This window comes from Ursus arctos, unplaced genomic scaffold (genome assembly GCF_023065955.2).
Source record: "Ursus arctos isolate Adak ecotype North America unplaced genomic scaffold, UrsArc2.0 scaffold_22, whole genome shotgun sequence".
Taxonomy (NCBI): Eukaryota; Metazoa; Chordata; class Mammalia; order Carnivora; family Ursidae; genus Ursus; species Ursus arctos.
In genome coordinates, this window is record NW_026622897.1 from 3819479 (window position 1) to 3842056 (window position 22578).

The following is a 22578-nucleotide window of genomic DNA, read 5'->3' on the forward strand; positions in this document are numbered from 1 at the left end:
ATGCAGTTATAATTGGCTTTTTAAGGAAAACCAGTATGGGACACCATTCTGATAAGAAAGCATTTAATTGTGCTGTCCAGTTTCAACGCCTGCCGTTTCTTCTTCCAAATCATGCTGAAAGCATTTAAAATAGATGTCTTAGAAATCCTGCGGCCCCACAAAGCAATTCTGGGTTTCTTGTTTTTGGACTCAGTTCTGATTCCTGATATTCCACTATCCCTAGATGGGAAAACAGAAAAACTGTCTCCCTTTATTAGTTTCTTCTTCTTTTTTTTTTTGTTTTGATCTGTTATTCGTATTTAGACTTAAGCTAATAACTTTCCAGTCATTCTTTTATCCTAATATTTAAGGTAGTATTTTCCTTTACTACCTTCACCATGTTCTCCGAGTTTGGATGTTCCGAGCTGTCAGTAGGACTTAATTCTAAACATTAATTTCCTTCTGATTTTTTTTTGATACAAAAACTTTTCAAAGAAGTGCTCATTTTGATTTCGATTTCCAATTTTAGGACACTTTGTTCAGACACATGATTTCATTATACATATTCTTCAGTTCTTGAGAATTTGTTTTGTGATCGAGTGTACTCTTTTCCATTAATGTCCCAGGTGCGTGTGACATTGTTCCAGAACTGTGAAAGGATATTTTAAATCACCCTGTGTGTGGAACTTGTCCAAGTTTTTGTGTCAGTGAATGTGTATCTTCTATTTGGGGTACAAGATTTCAGATGCATCTAGTGTATTCAAACATTCCATAAATTTGATATTATCAAGGTCTTTAAATTGATCAAGCTCAGTCTTCATTAGGTTATATAAGTGAACAAATCACTCCCCCATGAAAAGCAGGTGCTGATGAATGTGAAATCAAAACTTTGAAGGCCATTAAAGACGAGTCAATTCGTAATGTCACAGCAGTGCCCCAGACCTGGGCCTCCGGTCCTTCTGGGCTTCTCCATGTGAAGTGGGATGAGGCGTCTCTGAAGCTTACCTGTCAAATGCAAATAGTGACATCTGCCCTACCTTCTTGACAGAATTGTGAAGCAGAAGACAGGCACCGTAAGGCCAGTTCTGTGAGGATAACTTAAACAGCAAGGATATTTGGCAGACATTTTCTTTACTATTGGATATGCTTTACTTAGGAAAAATGAGATACCATTAAATTATACAGAGACATTTTCCTTAGGGCGTTTTTTAAAAACATGTGTTCTACTTTGTTTAGTGAGGAGTAATGCAGTTGGCAAAGATCAAAATGAGCGAGGTTCGCCTCAGTCATCTCAAGATGGGCAGGGGTAGGACGCCTCGTGTGTTAGTGCAGGTGGAGGGGTCACAGCTGGTCAGCAAATACGAACAGGACTTTATTTGCAAGTAGAGTCATTGCAGATGGAATCAAGTTAAAGTGAGATTGTCATGGATTAGGGTGGGTCCAACAATGATGTTGTCCCGGGGCCACGGGGCACTACGGATTGCCAGCAACCACCAGAAACTAGAAGAGGCAAAGTGATTTCTTCCCTACAGCTTTCAGACAGAGCATGACCCGCTGACACCTTGATTTCAGACTTGCAGCCTCCAGAACTGTGAGAGGATATTTTAAATCACCCTGTTTGTGGTATTTTGTCAGGGCATACCCACAGAACGGATGCCCCAGGGGCCTGCCTTGGACATACTCTTTTAATTCCCCCCACTGAAAATCTAAACCATTCTTAGGAGTTCTGTGTCTACCATGGTCTATCTATTGAGCTCCAGTTCCATATTTTTCTCTCTCTCTTCAGTCTCCTCACCTACATTTCCTACTGGGGAACCACCTTAAATATATGGAGTCCATTCCCATTCTGTTACACCTGAACCCGAGTCACCCATTTCCATTCATGGCCCCCCCTTCTGGTTGCCCGGACTTCAAGTGAAGGGTTCCTCCTTGACTCCCTGTCTCCCTTCGCCGGTCCCACAGGTGGAGCTGGTGTTCAGGGCCTTGTGAACGGTAACACACCTGAGCTTATTCTTTGCTCTTATTACCACCTTCATCGGGCTAGCCCGGTGGCGCTCTAGTGGCTTCACTTCTGTTTGTCTCTCACGCATTATCTTTATGTCCTTGGAAAATTCTGGTTGTAGTACTCCCTTGCTTAGATAACTTCAGCGCCTCATCCCAGACTTCCAGTAAGATCCACCCAGACAGGTTCCCACTTCCTTCAACGCATTTTCCTCTAAGCCCTTCATGTACACTCTTTAGCTCTATTAACATTATTTTTCTTCTCCAAGTTTTTATATCTTAGTGTGTTATTTCTTCTTCTTCTATCTATCTGGATCACTCTTTACTTTATCCACATGTTAAAATGTGACCTGTCATTCAAGTTCAAAGATGACCTCCTCTGGTCCTTACCAACACTGCTCCTGTTTTATGTTCTATGTACATGTCTTGTACACTGTGCTAGACTATAAGCTCAGGGAATAGAAGGACATTTTTTTTTAATTTTTTTATTATGTTATGTTAGTCACCATACAGTACATCCTCAGTTTTTGATGTAGTGTTCCATGATTCATTACTTGCGTGTAACACGCAGGGCTCCATGCAATACGTGCCCTCCTTAATCCCATCACCGGCCTATCCCAATCCCCCACCCCCCTCCCCCCTGAAGCCCTCAGTTTGTTTCCCAGAGTCCATAGTCTCTCGTGGTTCATTCCCCCTTCTGTTCACCCCCCCTTCATTCTTCCCTTCCTTCTCCTACCGATCTCCCTGCTATTTCTTATGTTCCATAAATGAGTGTAACCATATGATAATTGTTCTTTCTCTGCTTGACTTATTTCACTTAGCATTATCTCCTCCAGTGCCGTCCATGTTGTAGCAAATGTTGAGAACTCGTTCTTTCTGATGGCTGAGTAATATTCCATTGTATATATGGACCACACCTTCTTTATCCATTCGTCTGTTGAAGGGCATCTTGGCTCCTTCCACAATTTAGCTATTGTGGACAATGCTGCTATGAACATTGGGTTGCAGGTGCCCCTTCTCTTCATTACGTCTGTAATGTCTTTGGAAAGACATTCTTTAATATACACTTAACTCAGTGCCTTGGACATAGCAGACTCTGAATACATATCTTTTGAATGAATTAGTACCTGTTTCAAGTGAAAAATCAATTATTTGATTATTTCTCCCTCTGTCTACTGATTGTGAACTTCCTTTTTACAATCTATATATTTCTGGCAGACAGCCCCCCCCCAAAAAAAAAACACCCTGCAAATCATTGTCTTCTTGTTCCCAATTATCAGAATAAAGCAAATTAAGGAAGGCTCTCTCAATTAAAACATGTTACTGTCCTGAGTCGCTGCACGCATGATGTTTTTACATCTTCTTGGGAAATTGTGTGTCTATGTCAACTGGTTGGACCACGCACCGGCCATGTGAGGGATTAGCCTCCAGCACATTTGCTGAGTTGTGTGTGCTTAGTGGTAGGCAGAATATTCTTGGAGATAACTTGTTAACCATTTTAGCGTGGGGTGCTGGTGCTCCTTCACAGATGAGGTTGACAGGGCAAGTGTCTGTGACCCAGGTTTGGAAGAACCCCTTGGGGCTGGGCCAGGGTTCTGCGTCTCTGTGCTCAAGGCCACCCTAGCTTGGGAAAAGCTGAGCACAGGTGGTGCCGGGCGCCAGCGAGGAGCCACCCGAGGAAGATGTTCTCGCATGTGGACCTTTACTGAGAGCCCCCAGACTGCTCAGCGTTCTCCAGGGGGACATCAAGCCCATTGTTGTAGCTTCAGAGGTGTCGAATACTGTGTGTTCACGACACAAAGACTCAAAGGCTGGCTCTTCTGAACTTAACACATTGTATATCGCTTAATGCCCAGAGTGGGTGGATTTTGAAGCAATGCCTATTGCTGGTGCAAATCATTTTATGTCCTATTTTTTTATCCATCTGAACTTTCTTGCTGTTAAAATAAATACTTCTTGGGAAGCTAATGCATATTCATTACAGGAAACCCCAAACTGAATAGAATGACGTTCTTCATGTTGCTTCTTCAAAGATAATGCTTCAAGCATGGAATGACATTAGAAAGGCCAACGGTAAAGAGTAAAATTATTTTAAAATGGGTAATGTTTACAGAGAAAAGGCTCAGGGTCCCAGAGGCAAAGGAGAGGTGACTTAAGATGATTTCATATTGTATTAACTTCCACAACAAAAGTTTTACATTCTATTCATCTTAGTGCTTCAAAGAGACTTGGGGTTTGGTGGAAACACACCCTGCTGTGGGTGTCCTAACAGGCCGTCCTCAGGCACGGTGACTAACTCGCAGGGTAATGCTGGGAAAGCACACTGCCTCTGAGGGGACCTCAGCTCCCTGCCTTGGCTGTGTGAGGCCGGGTGCAAGTCCGGGGTGTGTAGGATGCGGGCTGAAGAAGAGCACGGGCCTGTCGTACTGAGGGCTCCTGATGTGCGGGGCCCTGAGCTGAGCACTTCCCGCACATCAGCACGTTGGGTCTTCCGTGCTGCCTCGGGTGGCGGGAGCCCCCGCAGCCTGCTCTAGTCCGTTCAGATGGCAAGTGCCAGAGCCGAGATGGGAATAAATGTGTCCTACTCACCACTCCACTGCGCTGTAAGCACAGTGAGGGCGAGAGCTGAGTGGAAGGATCAGAAGGGTTTTTTTTTTATTATTGTTTTTATTAAAAAGGGCTCCCCTTCTCTTTTTTTTTTTTTTTTAAAGATTTTATTTATTTATTTGACAGAGAGAGAGACAGCCAGCGAGAGAGGGAACACAAGCAGGGGGAGTGGGAGAGGAAGAAGCAGGCTCATAGCGGAGGAGCCTGATATGGGGCTCGATCCCATAACGCCGGGATCACGCCCTGAGCCGAAGGCAGATGCTTAACCGCTGTGCCACCCAGGCGCCCCTCCCCTTCTCTTTTCTTATTAAAAAAAACATGTTATCCAGGAAAAATTGTATTTCTTGAGAAGTTAAAGAGAATTAATACATGCATGAGACTCAATAGTAGAAAATATACCAGACTAGGATTCAGGACACCTGATATGTCCTCCCCAATCTGGCATTAACAAATGTTGGTATTTTGGGAAAGCCAAGTATCTCCTCTACGCCTCAGCTTCCTCATTTGTAAAATTGAAACAGTTTTGCCCTGTTGAATGAAATGAGGCGGTGTGAGCAAAATATAAAATGTTTGAGGTGTAAAGCAGTGACGAGGTAAATATTTATACACACATTCCCTCTTCAACCACCCTCCAATTCCTATCCTCCCCTTTGACTCCTGTCCAGAGAGAATGGAGAATTGGGGGACCAAGGTGGTTGGTATGAATATCTTGAAGAATTAGGTTAAATTTAACTGTGCATCTGGTGAGTTAATCTCGGTGGGACAGGAGTCTCTGGAGAGCTGTAAGTCTGGATCATAGTAATGTGATGCAATTAGATGTCTTTTGATACGGAATAATTTAACTTTGCTAAAATAAGGCCTGGAATTAATGAAAAATCAGGAGGAAGGGAAGAGGGAGTGATGACGTCACTGCATTGCAACTGTTCATGCAATTTCTCTGTTTTTCTTTGTTCTTTGTGGATAAGAGTCAAAGTGTGTATAATACAGGCAGACCTCAGATGATGTGTCAAGTCTCCTCAGCAAGTTCCTCCTAGAGATTGGGCACTTCTGTCGCCTCCTCCCAAATTCATGTGGTGAAACCTAATCCCCAGTGTGATGGTATCTGGAGGTGAGGCATGTGGGAGGTGACTAGGCCATGAGGATGGAGCCCTCCTGAATGGGATTAGTGTCCTTATAGAAGAGACCCCAGAGAGCTCCCTTTCCCCTCCTGCTGTGTAATGGCAGAGCAGGAACTGGGAATCAGGCCCTTACTGGATGCCAGATTTGCTGGTGCCTTGATCTTGGACGTCCCAGCCTGTGGAACTGTGAGAAATAAGTTCCTGCTGTTTCCAAACCACCCAGTCTATGGTAATCTGTCAGAGCAGGCCAAATTGAGTAAGACAGTTCATCAATAACACTGAATTTTTCATGTGGACTGGGTTATATATAATAACAATAATATAAATCATATTTCTCTGCTATGATAGCTAGAGATAAAGTTAGTCTCAACCAAATATTGCTCTGAATTGACCAGTGACATGTGAAGTTCAGTCCTAATAGAGGAGAAGGGGATGTCATGGCCCATACAATTTCCATCCTTTTCTTCCTTAGGGTTTGTATTCATTTCTAAGGGCTGCCATATCAAATTACCCCAATGGTTCAAAACAACAGAAATACATTCTTTCTTTAGTTTTGGAGGCCAGATGTCTGATCCCAAGCTTCTTCCAGAGCCTTGGGGGGACGGAGCCTTCCTTGTGTCCACCAGACTCTGGTAGGCTCACACACCCTTGGCCTCGGGCAATATTCCTTCATCCTCTGCCTCTTTGTGTTGCCATCTTCTCTGTGTCTTTACTTGACCTTCTCCTTTGCATGTGTTTTTGTCCACATCTCCCGCTTCTTATCAGGGCACCAGTCATAAGTGAATTAAGGCCCATCCTAATGACCTTATTTCAATTTGATTGCATCTACGAAACCCCATTTCCCAACAAGGTCACCTTCACAGACAAAGGTGTTAGGACTCCAACATAGCTATTGTGGGGACACAGTTCAGCCCATAACAGAACTTTCTGGAGGTTTTTTTGTTTACTTCCAAATATGGGGGGCATGGGAGAGTTTAAGAAAGTTAATGAGGAAAAAAGATAAGGGACTGCAAGGTAAAACTACCTTTTGGACCAACAGAAATAAAAATTTGTTACCTACCACTTAGTTTGACTCATTTTCTCCTTCCTGGTCTGTATGTGGTCCAGAGACAAGATTTGCAGAGGACTTACGGAGGCAGAGTGTGTGCTATGAACGTACCTCTAATAGAGTTGAGGGAAGGGGCTAAGAGAAGGGGACTGCAAGTCTAGTAGATCTGGGGACCAACACTGCCATTGCTAGCTGTGTGACTTTGGCCAAACTAACCAGCTTGTCCAAGTATCCTTTTCCTCATCTAGTGAGGAGGTAGTTAACAATATGGGTTTTTTGTTTTTTTGTTTTTTTGTTTTAATTTATAGGGATTACTTGAGACAAAGAATGTAAAATGCATGTAATAGTACAATTCAAGCCCTAAAGATGTTGCATATAATTATTTCTCTGGACCCTTTACTAGGATATGGATTTCACCTTCTGTGTAATTTGTTAAAACACTACTTTAACTGTTTAATAATTTTTAAAGTATTTTAGAATATAAACATGACTGTTAGAATACATGGGATCATAATTTTTATAAGAAAATTTGTTCAAAAGTCTATTTTATTAGGTGTGAATTCAGAAAGTAAATGGGATAAACAACATTTAAAGCTGTTTTTTTTTCTTTAGTAATACTTAAATCAACAGTAGCAAACAGAAGTAATTTATCAAGGGACAAGTATTTCTCTAGAGGTATTGTGTCAGTTTCTTGTTCCCTGTAATTTCGAGAAACAGTGTTATGATTTTTTTCAATTTTCACTTTCTTGGGCTACGTTATATGAATGACAAATACAATTTCCTTGTGATCTTTATTCTGTCAAGAAAGACAAGCTTTGCAAAGTTCCTTTGAAATAAATTATTTCCAGAAGAAAAACATAAGTGAATTTTAGAATTGCAAATTATTACCCCTTATTGAAAAGGCTAATCTAGTCTAAAACATAAAATTATATTCGTTCATTATGTTTCAAAATGTACTTATTAGAAAAGATACATTCTGACTGTATTTTGTCCTGAGGAAAAATTAAATTTGTCAGAAGAGGAATATGCTTTTGTAGATAAATAATTAATAAAGAGGAAAGCTTTGCGCATCTATCAGGGGCTACAGAGAGGAATTTTAGGACACAGAAAAATCTGGCAACTCCTGTTATCTAATTCTGTTTGAACACATTAAGATGTCATTGGTATTCTCTGCATTCTCTGAAGCCAAAATTGCTTTGAGCTGAAAGATACAGTCGTCTTTCCCATAGCAATGTGTTCTACCAATTTTCTTCCTGTTTTTTTGCATCTTTTCACTTGGAATACAGAGCTATTCATGCTACAAAGAAAAGAGAAAATGCATAGGTTTTTAGGAAAAATCCTTTAGATACATAGTAGTTCCACTTTTCGTACCAAATAGGTTACATTCCTGATTAAAAAAAAGACATACTTGTTTATTCTCATTTGGAAAAAAACAGGAACAACAATTTGTCATTTGCTTTGATTTCTTGACTTGAAGATTTTTTTCTTCCTGAAAATCATTGATTTTCCTTTGCTAAAAAATGATCTTAGGTGACCGCCGTTCCCTTTTTGATAGGTTTGAGCTTCGTGTGTTCCTAACAATATCCTAACACACGAAGCTGACCCTCTGGGTTCGGAGGTGAGCCGGTTCTTCCCGTTCTTGTTCTCAAAAGCTCATTTCCCTCATCACTAGTCTGTGCGCTGCGCGAAGGCCGGGGCGTGCCTGTCTTGCTTACTAGCGCAGTGCCCACACAAATGTGAACCTTAAGGAATATGTATGATTTACATCCGTTCTCTATTCAGGGCAAGAATGCCCGAGCAAAGCTAAATGGTCTTTAAAGAACGTTTTTGTAAGTGACTTTATTTAGAGCCACGCAGGAATAACAGATTATGGATTACTTAGCTACAGTGTCCCTGAATTTTGAATTCACGTAGATAATAATATCCCATTACTTGACACTAACTGAGCAATAGTTGAGTATAGGGCCAGTAAGTAAAGGAACGCCCCCATTCCCCATGTGCAAGAAGTGGGAAAAAGACCACTTTAGACTCCTGAAGGGCTCAGGTTGTTACAGAATTACGGAATAGTGGTCAAATTCCCTAACTGCCCCTCACTTGATAAAATTGGACAGAGAACATACATTCCATTGGAGGACTAATGACCTACGATGCATAGTAAATTTTTTTTTTTAAGATTTTATTTATTTATTTGACAGAGACAGCCAGCGAGAGAGGGAACACAAGCAGGGGGAGTGGGAGAGGAAGAAGCAGGCTCCCAGCGGAGGAGCCTGATGTGGGGCTCGATCCCAGATCGCCGGGATCACGCCCTGAGCCGAACGCTTAACTGCTGTGCCACCCAGGCGCCCCTGCATAGTAAATTCTTGAATAACTCTGTACGAGGCCCTGCAGATAGAACGAAGAAATACATTATGGAACATTGACATAAGTCTTTTGCGTTGTATAGTTTGCTAATTTCCTATTTCATTAAGCTCTTCCTGACCTGAGAAATGCCAGCAAACACTGTGCCACAGAATAGTGTTTGTCAAGAAAAGATGTGACTGTCCAGGTATTCTGATTGAAAAGACTTAGGTCACAGTTCCTGTGTCTCATTAGGCTGTTACCATTAATATTCACGGAGAACAGGAGTCAACATTTTTTTTTTCTTTCCCGGTAAAGCTTGTTTCAGAGTTGAGAGTTGGAGAACACAGAGAGAACTGGGCTGAATGAAGAGCAAATATCATCAATGTAATAGACACATAAATCATTAATTTCTCTTCCAGGTGGCTTTCCCCTTCAATTTTAGACACTTCCAGAAATCCAGCGTAATCTACATCATGTGACTGCTCCAGATAGCTACCAGAAGGTAAGGGTAAAAACCACCACTACTTTCAGTAGACAGGATTATATTAATTGACTAACAATAAATATGCTTAACTTTTAATGAATTTCTTTTTAAAAAGTAAACCCACTGGAGAATATCTTTTATTTATGGCTCCCTCTTGCTTTTCTATTTAAGCTCCTAAACTGAAAGCTTGTTTTGGATGGAAAAATATTCATCTGGGTGACATGATATGACACAAGTCTTGCCCAGAGTCTAGATGTTTTTATGTGTCTGTATTCTCCAAGTCTGCCATTTTAATGGCAGTAACCATATCTAATAGGAATTCTAAAACCGGCTGTATCTTCCTGATTATCTTCTTTTCTAAACAGTTGTGAAAGAAAGGCATTTGGGCAGTATCCAGATGTCTAATATTTTAAAGAATCATCTTCCAAGTAGCAGTCACACAAGGGAACTGGAGCAATGGAATTTTCCGGTTTCCATAGTAGATTGGTTTCTTGAATCTTTGAAGGCTATTTTCTACCTTGGAAAATGAACACACATTAAAAGGCTCCTGTATCTCTGGACTATTAGAACCTTTGGGAAGGTCGCTTGAGGGCATTAACATTGAGGTTGTTAACACTGATGGACAACTCCTTTCCCAGCTCTATTGAAAAGCACTGGCTTCATCCAAAGGGCATTCTCCTGCCTACAAGAATTGCTTGTTAGGTTGGAAATGACTTTAGAAATCATGTCATTTAATGGAAGAGGCAACACAGCTAAGGGAAGTGAAATGACTTCTCTAAGGTTACAAAAACTAGAAAGTAGAGTCAAGACTGAATCCCAGACATGCTGATCAGTTAAATGGGTTCTTCACATATTTGTCATAGATGGTAGGATCTAGACCCATCTTTGCTTCATTTTAATGAGATTGTTTTCCTGTGCTTCATTTGCAATCATTCCATGAGCATAGTTCATCAAGTTTATGGTGACTCCTTGTAAATATTGATTAGTCAGTGGCTAGTTCAAAATGTCCATAAGAGTGGGAATGGGGACTAGAAAGTCAAAAACACAAAAAAATCATAGGGCCTCTTGTCAAAGTCAATTAAGGATGGTAAGGTGACAAGGTTTATAAGGGCTTACACTTAAGTGTCGAATGGTGTGTTTTGAGTTTGTGCATTTTAATTTGACTAAATGTCGACAAATGGTACTCTGATGGGTTGTACCAATTTACACTCCAACAAGGTAGCCTTTATTGTGTGCTTATTATGTGTTTGAATTGTACTAATTATTTTTGCACACATCAACTCCAATTGTAACAGTCTTACAGGTTTGGGTACCATTATTATTATTCTCATTTTAAGTATAAGAAGATGAGGCACAGAATCAAGGAACTTGTTCAAGGTCATTCAACTAGTAAATGGCAGGGCTGAGATTTGAACCCAGGCTGTTCAATTCTGAATTGCATACACTTACTTCTCAATACCAGCTACTCTGCCCTCCCCAACAGTTGCTATTACCTAAATTTGTAATTTTTGAGAGTATGGTATTTGTTAAATTGTATTTAATTTTGCATTTTGCTAGTTAATAGTGAGGTTGATTTTTTTTTTTCAAAAGTGTATTGCTTTATTCCCCCCATTAGCTGTTCATATTTCTGTTGGATTGTTTGCCTGCTTGTTACTTGAAAGAGTTCCTTATAAATATTAAATATTCATCCCTTCTTGGTCATGAACATTGCAAGTAAATTCTAAAATGTAATGTATCTAATGAACTTTTAAGATAGTATTTGCTCTCTATCATGAAGTTGAACTTGTCCATATTTTTCTTAGTTTGTGCTTTTGGGGTCTTAAGTAATTCTTCCATGCTGCAAGGGTCTGAATATATTTGCTTGCATTTTTTATTGAAAAGTTTAGATTTCACATTTAGAATTTATTAGATCTGGAATTCAGTCTTATTTTGTGAGGTAGGGATCTAGTTTTTAAAAATAAATATATATAAAAATTACTACAGGAGCATTTATAGAAGAGACCGTTTCCATGCTGATTCATAGTGCTACTTCTATTGTATATATGCATCAGCTCTCTTGTCCAACTCTAGAACAATGACATCTTCTTTATCATAACTTTACATTAACTCTTGATTGGAGGCCCAACCGTCTAGTTTTTTAAATTGTCTTGGTTATTTTTGCCTATTTGCTCTTACGTGTGAATTTCAGATACTGTTGATATTTTGATTGGAATTACATAGGGCTTGTCGAAGAACATGCAGAAGACTGACATCTTTACACAGCTAATGAATTGTTGAAGACTGCACCAAAAACTAATGATGTCCTGTATGTTGGCTAATTGAGCGTAATAATAAAAAAGTCTTAAAATTCATGTCTAGATTATATCTCTCCATTTACCTAGGTCTTTAGAAAAGTCTTCCTATAAAATGTCATATATTTCTGCATAGAGGTCTTGAGCTTGCTTCAATAGGTTTATTTTTGTCTGTTTCATATTTCTACTGATAGTGTTATTATATCTTCATAAAATCGCATTCTGTAATCGTTCCTCTTTGACACCTAAGAATTAAGTTGAGGGGCGCTTGAGTGGCTCAGTTGGTTGGGCCACGATTCTTGGTTTCAGTTCAGGTCATGATTTCAGGGCTCATGAGATTAAGTCCTGGAATGGCTCTGTGTGCTCAGTGGGGAGTTTGTTTGAAGATTATCTTCCTCTGTCCCTCCCCCCACTCTGCCCCTCCCCCCACTGCACGTGTGTTCTCTCTTTCTCTCTATTTAAAATACGTAAATCTTTAAAAAAAAAAAGAATTGAGTGTGTAAATTCATATTATTGCCCAGCATCTTTGTTGAATTCTTAAAATCCTAATAATTTTTTAAAGTTTAGATTCAGGACCATGGAGACCTCCTTTTAGTGGTAAAGCTAAAGGCCTTGGCCCTCTCTCAGCTCTTTTATTTATTTATTTGAGAGAGACGGAGAGCAGAGAGAGCCCACACAAGTGGTGGGGAGGGGCAGGGGGAGAGGGAGAAGCAGATGCCCTGCTGAGAAAGGAGCCCGAGCTTGGGGGGGGGGGGGGTGCTGGAGGCATGGCTTGATCCCAGGACCCTAGGATCATGACCTGAGCTGAAGGCAGATGCTTAACCACTGAGTCACCCAGGCTCCCCTCTCCCTTCCTTCTAGAGGGGAAAGGAGATGATTTTCTCTTTCCTATAAAAATGTCTGGGTTCATAGTCTTGTGGTTTCTTGCCTGCAGTAGACCCCAATATGTGCAGGATTTAATCATCAGGCTCTCATTGTGTCACCTCAGGGATAAGAATTGAGGTTAATAGGACCAGTATAATGATTTGTACTGGTGAGGGAGAGACCAGGAAAAATGGGAAGAGAAAAATTATGTTTCTTCTTGTTAATTTAGTGGTTTAGGGGTTCCTGGACCCCTGTTGTAGTATATATCCATACTTTAAAATCATGTGCGAACAGGTCTGTGATTTTCTCAGGGAGGCCTTATATTTTATTTTATATATAATATATACACATTTATGTATACATACACAAATATACATTTAAATACATATATACATATAAATACATAATGTACATGTATGTACATTAATATAAATACACATATATGTGTAAGACCATATAATATGCATATGTGGTCATATAAATACACAAATATATGTATATGGCCAACTGCCTTTCCTGAATAGACAAACTTCTCTGATAACAAATGTTGTTATGGATCGTCTCACTCCTTCAGTGGAGTTATAGCATTTCAGGGGCTGAGAAACTTTCTAGACATTACAGTTCTAACTGCTGATCTTGCTCAAAACCAAGGCTTATTTTCCTATCCTCATGTAGCCACCACAAGCTATTCTCCTTGGTACCCAAGGCTGGAAAAGTCCCCAGCGTAGCTGCACTCTAACCACTTTAACTTTGTTTTTTGTTACTGACCTCTGAGGATTTCTCTTGCTTTCTCGATATCCAAAATGTACATTTAAAATAATGTTTGTCATGTTTTATCTAGTATTTTGAAAGGTGCTTTTCAGGGAGTTCAGTTTATTTCATTCTAGAAACAAAGTCCAAGAGTGTGTATCAAGCATTTTCTATTTTCTCTGTATCAGGTACTGAGGAAACAGATAAGTGATAGATTTTTCTTGCCTGATGTAACACAAATTCTAAGGTAGATGCAGAAACACGTAATTATGTTCAAGAGTAAGCACTGCTCTGTTAAAGGCTAGCAAAAACTGCCATGTGAACAGAATATAGGTAAGTATTCATCCTACTGGGCCCAAACGGGGGAAGGTATTACTAAAAATGCAATGGCTGAGCCAAGCCTAGAAGAATTGGTAGCATGCTGCCATAGGGCGGAAGAGGGCTTTTGTGTTCAAAGGCTTGGAGGCATGAAACGCACGTGTGGGAAGAGTGTGTAGACTTACATGTTCCAGTGGTCATGCCTTGGACTGTTAGCATGGTCATTTGGCGTGGCACGAAGGAGGAGGGCACGGGAATATCATGTGGAAAAGATGTGGGAGTGGAAGGACCAAAAAAGACAACTTTTGTTACTTAAATTGCATCGATCCCACCCTGCTTGCCAGGTAAGAAATGAGAGTTTAAAGGAAGCCTGCCTTTTTTTTTTTTTTTTTAAGAGAACAAGGTCCACCCGCCATGGAATCCAGTATGTATGCCAATATCTACAAGATTCTTCCACAACAACCAACTCGAGCTATCGCTGAAAAAGATGTTGAGGTTTTTTTTTTTTTTTTCCCCAGGGTTTTAAGCTTGTCTAACTGTGATTCTCTCTAGAATAACCAACCAACTTGATTTACCCAAGACTGAGGGGATTCCTAGGACACAGAACTTTTAGTTTTGAAAACAGAAAGGTTGAAGGCAAACCAGGAAGATTTGATTATTTTAGATATTCCATTAGAATATTGGTCTCTCCAAGAGCAGCAAAAAGTTTAGAACATTGCGTGGCAGATAGTGATGTCCATAAATATTTGATACGTGAAAGAGTATTTTTTTACCACACAGGAGAAAGCAAGAAAAACCATTAGACTTCATGCAAGGGAAAAACAGCCAAGCTGTTGACTGTCGACTTTGCAACGACTTAGGACAGCCGCTCTTGTAGGGGAACAGGGCCACCGTGAGGGAGGACAAAGACAAACAGGCCCTCAGCACTTAAAGACACAATGAAAAAATTCAGAGAGGCATTCCCTATGGATTATTCAGATTATTTTGAGGAAGAGGTGGACATTTTAAAGGATTTTTCATGAAGGCTTCTCCTAGTCTTCCAGTGAACAGGTGAAGTTAAACCTCCATACTTTCTTTTCCAGCTTTTCTACTCTTTGGGGAGTATTACGGCTAATGGAAGTAAAAGCCATTGTAGAATTTAGTATTGTCTTATGTAATTTAGAGATTGGAGAATTGTGATGAGTTTTCCTCATCCGTTGTATTAAGTGCTGCTAGGATATGAGCAAGTCACAACAGGGTAGGGGGAGCAGAGAGGTGTGCGGGGTCTTGCCTTGGCCATAGCATATGCATACTGAGCTGTTCGGGGGGGAGGTGCTGTTAGGATTAGGTTTCAAAATGGGGTTGGACCCTGGTAATAGGGTATAGTCAACATGAGAGATACACTGTTGATCCCAAATTGTACTCCAAAATCATCTTATAAATGTGTAAAAGAGTCCAGAGAAATATAAAAAGGGAAATAGGATTCGCTTCAGTCCTGTTTGTCTATCTAATGTTGAGGATTCCTTATTTACCTGCTTATTTTCTTTTTTGGAAATAACGTTATCCACGCCAATAGCATTGCCAACTGGGACATAGTCCTGTTTCTTAAAAAGAGGGCCCATTAATTTGAATGGTTATCTACACTTTGATTTATATTAATGTAATTCTGGAATAGCAGAAATAAACACAAATATATATATATATATATTTTATAAATGTTTTATAAACATATTTTATAAATTTTATATATATATGACACACATGCATGTGTATGTGTGCGTGTGTGCGTGTGTTTATACTAAACTCGCCCACCCTGCACTCGGGGATCAATCTGAAAATTTCTGCTTGTGGGTTATACTGTTTTCTAGGCTGATAGATACTGAACAGCAGGAAAGGATTTATTGGCACAACTTAAAAACTTCTCAACTCATTTAAAGAGACCAAATAAATCCTTTTCTCATTTGTTTTATTTCTGAAAATCATTCTCTTTTTTCATCATAAAGAAGAAGAAAGCTGTCCAGTTTAAAAAATGTTAGAAATCTGTAACAAATGGAAATGTGATGAGTTCTACAGCACACTATGTCCTAGGAATGAGGCTGTGTTTCCCATACAGGGAAAAAGGGATGTGTTGCAAAATCCCTTGTGAGATAACAAGGAAAACAGATATAGTCAGAGCTGAAGTGGAAATAGTGTTTAATCAAATACAGATAGTGAAAGAAAAAATTCCATCTATAAACCATAACAGGGCGGCATGACAGGCTGGGTTTTAATCTTATTACACGGAGAGAAGGTACGTGCTAAGCTGGAAGTTATTGTAATTACCTCCACTGGTGATTTACAGGATGGGTGAGAAAAAAAGTAATGAAACCAATTTCTCTCTCGCTTGCACTGGAGGCTTTTCTTAGGTCTTTGAATGTAGAGAATGGTAGACAATTACAGCAGAGGAATCTCATAGTAAAAAAAAAAATCGCAAAGTTGTGAAGAAATCAAACAAAATGATCAGAGCAGAATAGGGAAAGGAGAGTCAAGTTAAAAATGAAGGAAGTCCTGTTTATGAAACCCTTTTCTGCAAGACTTTGTTACAGGCCGTCCGTCTGTGCTGTAGAGCTCCTTCTGTTCCTCCAGCCCTTCATCCACCGGAGCGTGTAGCTTTCCATCCAGAAAGACGGCGCGGTGGACGCTCTTGGGCGTGACATCATTCGTGTCTCTGTGCACCTGACGTAGGAGGGTCATCTTTCTCTTGGCTACTGTTATGGTTCCTAAAATAGACGCTATCATTTTGAAATAAATTCTTGTGTTTTCTAAGCTTGGCTTTTCTGATGAGATCTTTTTATGTATTTTAAAATCCTTCCTTGCTAGGTGGAAATTAAGCAGGACTCTGTGAAATGAGTCTGAGTTGAAGGGAAAACAAGTGGCTACTATCAGATGTTGATCCTATGCTGTCTTACTCATCCTCAGGATACCTATCTCTGGATCCGAATTCCTTCTGTGGCAAATTGCCTGTTTTATGACTGCAAAACCTGACTTGTGACCTGCTAAATTTATCCCTCTGCTCTGGTCCCTATACATGTACATTCCTGATTTTGATTCTCCATCCCATGACTGGTGTGTATTCTTCTTGAAGCCCTGGCCTCTAGGAATCTGCCTCCCTACTCTGCCTTTCTCTTTCTTCCCCTGTCCTCCTGTTTCTCTCCCCATGTCCGGCCACCACGCTTATTCAGTCACTCACAGGGAACCCTTCACAGACAGCTAGTGTTCTTCAGTAACGGTCAATGTCTTCTCTCAACATGATCCTTCTCAGGCTTTGCCTTTGCTTAGATGTGTTTGGAGAAATACAGAAGTTATTATTTGATCATATGCTTTTATAATTTTTTTGTTCATAGAGGGTCTCACCTGCTGATGTCGGAAAAAAATCAGTAGGGAGAATATGGTGTAAACCAAGAGCTCCTGAGTCACTACAGTGGTTGAAAATTCCATGTCTTTCTACCAATTCTAAATTCATCGATCTCATGTCACACATGTCATAGCTCACTTACAAGAAATTAATACCAAGTGAGTGTGGTTGGGTAGTTAGAGAAGGATTGATAAGCTGCCTCTGGAGTTCTTCATCTTATAAACCTGACTAAAGTCTCGTTACCATTGACTATAGGACTCCAACTGACTCCTAGCTTGCTGCAGTAACCAAACCTGTAGCTTACCTGTGCCCCATGCCGTCAGTTAAATGACAAAGGCTCTCTTGAAAGATGGCTGCCCCTGGGGGATTGGTGGCTCCCCTGTTCACCTAACTGGGGCCTTTGTGCTGCCATTTTGTTGAGAAATCTATTCAAGATCTCCCCATGTCACGCAGCAGCCACCACCAGTGGCTCCCCTTTTGCCCTCCAGGCTCCTTAGGAACAGTGACCAGGATCACAAGAGCTGGTGAGGTGAGGTTATTTTGTACCTATTTATATTGTTTTGCTATTGTCTGGGTGGATGCAAGACTAAAGATGCTTCCCTTCTTTTATTTTGGTGGAATATTTCTTTGCATCACACCTGTCTAACCCATCCCAAGAGACTTTATTAAGATTGGATTTAGCAATAACAGGAATTGAGGAAATGTGAAACTTAAATATAATAACTACCTGTCATGACCGGTTAAAAATATGACAGAGATGCCACAGTGCCATGATACTTTGCACTAATCAGAACATCTTCCCTAACTTCTGCAGTCTCATTAAAATCAGCCTCCACAGTGATTGTTCTACAATTTCTTCCTCCTATCAGGTCATTGTATCTGAACCTCTGAGATTCTAAAGCAGCTTCAGACGCCGAGGTCAAAGTGTGCTGCCCTAGTCCAATTACTCTAGCTCAGCCAGTCCTCACTGGCTTGCTCACATGCAATTATAAGACAGTGGACTTTCACCTTATTAGAAAGAGGCTGTTCAATCCATCAAAAACTGCCTTATGTATAGAAAGAGGAAACAGACAAACTTTACAAAGTATAATGCTACACGAACACCTTTTCTGAAGGAGAGAAGTATTTTGTGGAAGTTGTAATGAAAGTTTAAAAACAAGACTGAATTTCCCGTTTTGTTTTGTTTTGCTTTGTTTTTTCCCAGCATGCAGTGGTTTTCTGAAATTCTGAGATTCCGAATCCCCACATGAATTTAACTCTAGTTAAATTCCCCAGGCAAGGGCAGGCGCGGGATGGGAAGAAATAGAGCTCTTACTTGAGCTGGGCTTCCGGACGCTGGACTTCCCCTGCTTCTAGGGAGTGGCATTAAGTGGGGTGCCCAAAGTAGAAGTTTAGTAAAATCTAGCGTCAAATCACTAGGTTGAACAAAACATTGGTCTGAAGGCGGAAAGGAAAAAGAGGAAGACTGATCAAAGGCCCATGGACTGTGGTTGGGGACAACGTGACTGAGCAAGTGGATTGTGGAGAGTGGATTGTAGGCAGAAGACTCCTTTTTGAAGGGTGTCTGTGGCTACTTCTGGGAGATGAGTAAGCTTTAAGGGTACTGGGCAGATGAGTTTCTCCTTTATTTTCACTTGGCTTGAGCTCTGTTTGAGTGGAATGTAGACCAGGAAGCTAATTTCAGTTTCAAGTCACACCTTGAAAGCTCAGGAGCATAACTGCCCTTGAGGACACGTTGAATCAGCAACAGTAGACAGACTCACAGGAAGATTGGGCTTGGGAGAAATGTACAGTGGTTAGCTTTTTGTCAGAGTTGCTCTCCCACCTTCCTCTTGATTCCTCAACAGCGTGTCACTTGGGTGGAGGTATGGGGGGCATCCGTAGGCAATTTCTCATCCTTTAGGTGAGTGATCCTTTAAGCAGAATCTTGAGGATTCCTGAAACCTTTTCAAGATGTTAATAATAACACAAACCTGTACATTTTTCTCCTTCTCAATTTCTTATGAGTATACAGTGGAGTTTTCCAGTGTGATATGCTAACAGATGGAATACAGGAACAGATGAGAATTTTACTCTTCCTAATAAGCGTTTTATCATTTGTAAGATGTAAAATAATGTCTTTCTTGTGACCGTATTTTTTTTGCTTTGATAAACATTCATAAAAATATATTGTATGAACACATTATTTGTTAGTTTTTTTTTTTAAAGATTTTATTTATTTATTTGACACAGAGACAGCCAGTGAGAGACAAGCAGGGGGAGTGGGAGGGGAAGAAGCAGGATCCCAGCAGAGGAGCCCGATGTGGGGCTCGATCCCAGAACGCCAGGATCACGCCCTGAGCCGAAGACAGATGCTTAACAACTGAGGCACCCAGGTGCCCCTGTTTATTGTTTGTTTTAACTCAATTTGTAAAACTGTTTTTCGGGCTTAACTTCAAATATGGTTTACCTGTAAGCAAAAGCTTTTGGGGTCCTCAATGATTGTTGTGAGTACAAAGAAGTTCTGAGACCAGAAAGTAGGAACATTACTTTAGGTCTGTGGCTCCCTGTGCTGCCTATTCTCATGCTGGTAGAGTTGACTTCTGGTTCTGTGATCTAGTGTTTAGCTGCACGCAAGCTCCTCTTGGAATATCACCCTGTCAGCCCGTGACTGACGTCCGATTTCCCACTCTGTGATTTCCTCAGCCGGGGTGAGGGAGCAGCATGCAGAGGACTCCGAAAGGTAACCCTGCTAACGCTCCGCAGCGGTTAGCACCCTCGGTCTGGTCAGCACCAGCGTAGCAAGGCCTCAGGTCAGCCGTTCGCGAACTTCAGAGGCCGTTACGTGGAGGCTACTCCTCCCTTTTCTTTGGAAGAAGGTTTGGAGCTGTAGCTCAGAAATCTGAATGTTCTCATGGTCCTCAGGTTATTCTTAAGTAGGCAGCTGGATGTGATGTGATGGCCTATTTGTCTCGCTCACTCCGTTGTATCGATCTGTAGCAAAGTACATGCCATAGGGTGAGATTTAAGTATCTGCCACTTGGAAGAACGAGGTAGTTACCACGTCACGTGCATAGGGTAGAGAATTGCGGCAGCTGTCTGATGGGACTGACTTCGGGAGGAAGGTGAGGATGTGGACGTCCAGAATCCAGGGAGACTTGAGGACATGGCGAGCCTCGGGAGGAAGGAGAAGGAGAACAGGGAACGGAGGAGACAGAATGGACGTTGGTGATGCAGTCCTTAGCGTAGGTGTGGTGTTACGCTGAGACCTTACATGCTTCACCTTGTCTTAACTCTCAAAGCTACTTTGGGAGAGGAGTAGTCCTATCTCCGTCTTTCTGGCACAGATCTTCTACCCCCACCTCCTCCCTCTGGGTTTTGCTGGAAGCACAAAGGTGAGATGCTTGACTCTAACAAAGACAACATTCCACTCATACCCCTGTACCACCCTCTTCATCTGTCCAACAGGGAGAGGGTTCCGACGTAGATGGAGGAATTTTGGAAACGTTCGGATGTCCCCAAACATGCATTTTCGCCGTTCTCCCTAAGCTCGCGTGCTAGTTGTCTGACTGTGAATCTGCAGCACTGTTGTCAAGCCCACGGGTTCCCGCCACTGTTTTGAGTCCATCCCTGTCTGTCTGGTTAGACTGACCACTTGCTCCGCTGAGTGCCAGGCGGGTGAGCCTCCCTGTCCTGGGCTGGGCGTGATGCGTTTCTTACTGCTTCTGTCTCCTCAGTTATGGTTCAAACCAGTCCAAAGAAATCTACTTTCTTCTCTCTGTCAGATACGATTGCTATAGTTAGCAAAACAAATAACAAAATTATGCGTTTCAGATAAACAATATGTACTTTTTAAGTTTAACTTTGTCCTACACAACACTTGGGACATACTCTACTAAAAAATACTATTTATGTGAAACCTCAAATTTAACTGGATTTTCTATATTTTGTCTGGCAACTTAACAGGGAAAAAAAAAAAATCAGTGTTCTGTAACTCCTAACTTTCTTCCCAGGAGCAGCACCAATTTCCCTTCTTTTTGTCCGCATTCTAAGAACCTGCATTTGTTAGGGAGAGACATTTACCATGTTATTCCTGGAAATTGAGGATCAGAGAGGTTGACATGGCCAAAGCCAGACACTTAGCATGTGGTAGACCTTGCATTCAAAGCTGTGTGTGCCTCTAAAGTGTATTTTCTTGCCACCACTCTTTCCCCGTCCCCCCATATGCAATGGGGAAGAGAAAGTGTGTCAGTCAGATTTTACCTATTTTTCATAAAGTTTCCCTTGTCTCTCTGTGTTAACTGGGGCATATTTGAAGTTGCTCCAAGAGACTGAAATGAAACATTACAGTGACGGGTGAACAGTTCAGGCTTCAGGAGATCATTCAAACATCCAGATTTCTTCCATTGTGTGTCTTCACCTTCCTTTGAGTCCTCACCATGCCCACATTCCAGCTCAGGGAAGGAGAAAAGCGAGAGCAAGTCCAGAGTGAGCAATTTTAGTTTAGAAGGTTGTGCAGAAATTGCACTTTGCACTTAGGAGACATACCATCTAGTTACATGTAATTGTCCTCTTTAATCTGTTAATGTAATTGAATTGATTAACATATTTTCTGACATTGAACTAATCTTGCATTCCTGGAATGAATTCAAATTGTGATGCACTATACTTTAAAAAATATAGTTCCACGTTTAATTTGCTAATAGTTGGTTAGCATTGCTGCCTTTGTGCATGTAAGTAAAGTGGTCTTTCCTTTCTCTTCTTGTCTGTAGCTAATTTTGGTAGGTGAGCAGCCTTACAGTTGTGTGGTGGAATATTTTTTCTTGTCTCAGAAAGGGTTTGTGTCCATTGAATTTATTTTGAGAGTTTGTATAAGTTCTTTTGGACAGTTTTTGAATGACTACTTTTCTTTAATGTCCAATAAGAGTTTTATTTTTCCTAAGAAATATTGAGGCTGTTTTGGAAATTTATTTTCTAAGAATAATGTCTATTTACAGCATGAAGACTTTTATAGTATTATTTTTTAAATTTCTTTTAAATCTTTATAATACTGTTGAAAATCTCTCTGAATCTTGATTATTGCTTCTATGTGTCATTTCTGTGTCCCTCTCTCCTATTCTTAGTCTTACCTGAGATTTGTCAGACAGGTTTTATAAATGTCTTCAATATATTGACTTGGGTTGCTTGGTCCTCTCTGTTTTTGGCTTTTCCCGCCCTTTAATTATTGCCCTTCTTTATTTAATTCTCTCTGTCCTTTTTAGTTGATATTTTTCTAACTTCTCAAATTGTATGCTTAGCTTATCGACTTCCATCCTTTCTGCTTTTCTCATACAAACCTATAAGGCTGTAAATTTCCTTCAGTATTGATTTAGTTATGGTTCAGAAGTTTTGTTATAAAGTTTTTCGTTATCTTTCCGTTGTAAGTA

At 40.7% G+C, this 22578-nt stretch overlaps 1 long non-coding RNA gene across 2 annotated transcripts in view; it reads left to right on the top strand.

Moving 5' to 3' along the window:
• LOC125282454 (uncharacterized) overlaps positions 1-22578 on the top strand; it is a 406235-nt gene that overhangs the window by 93036 nt on the left and 290621 nt on the right. For both annotated transcript variants that reach the window (XR_008960914.1, XR_007189607.2), the window contains exon 2: positions 9513-9595. This is a non-coding gene — a long non-coding RNA (uncharacterized LOC125282454). The remainder of the gene's footprint in view (positions 1-9512; positions 9596-22578) is intronic.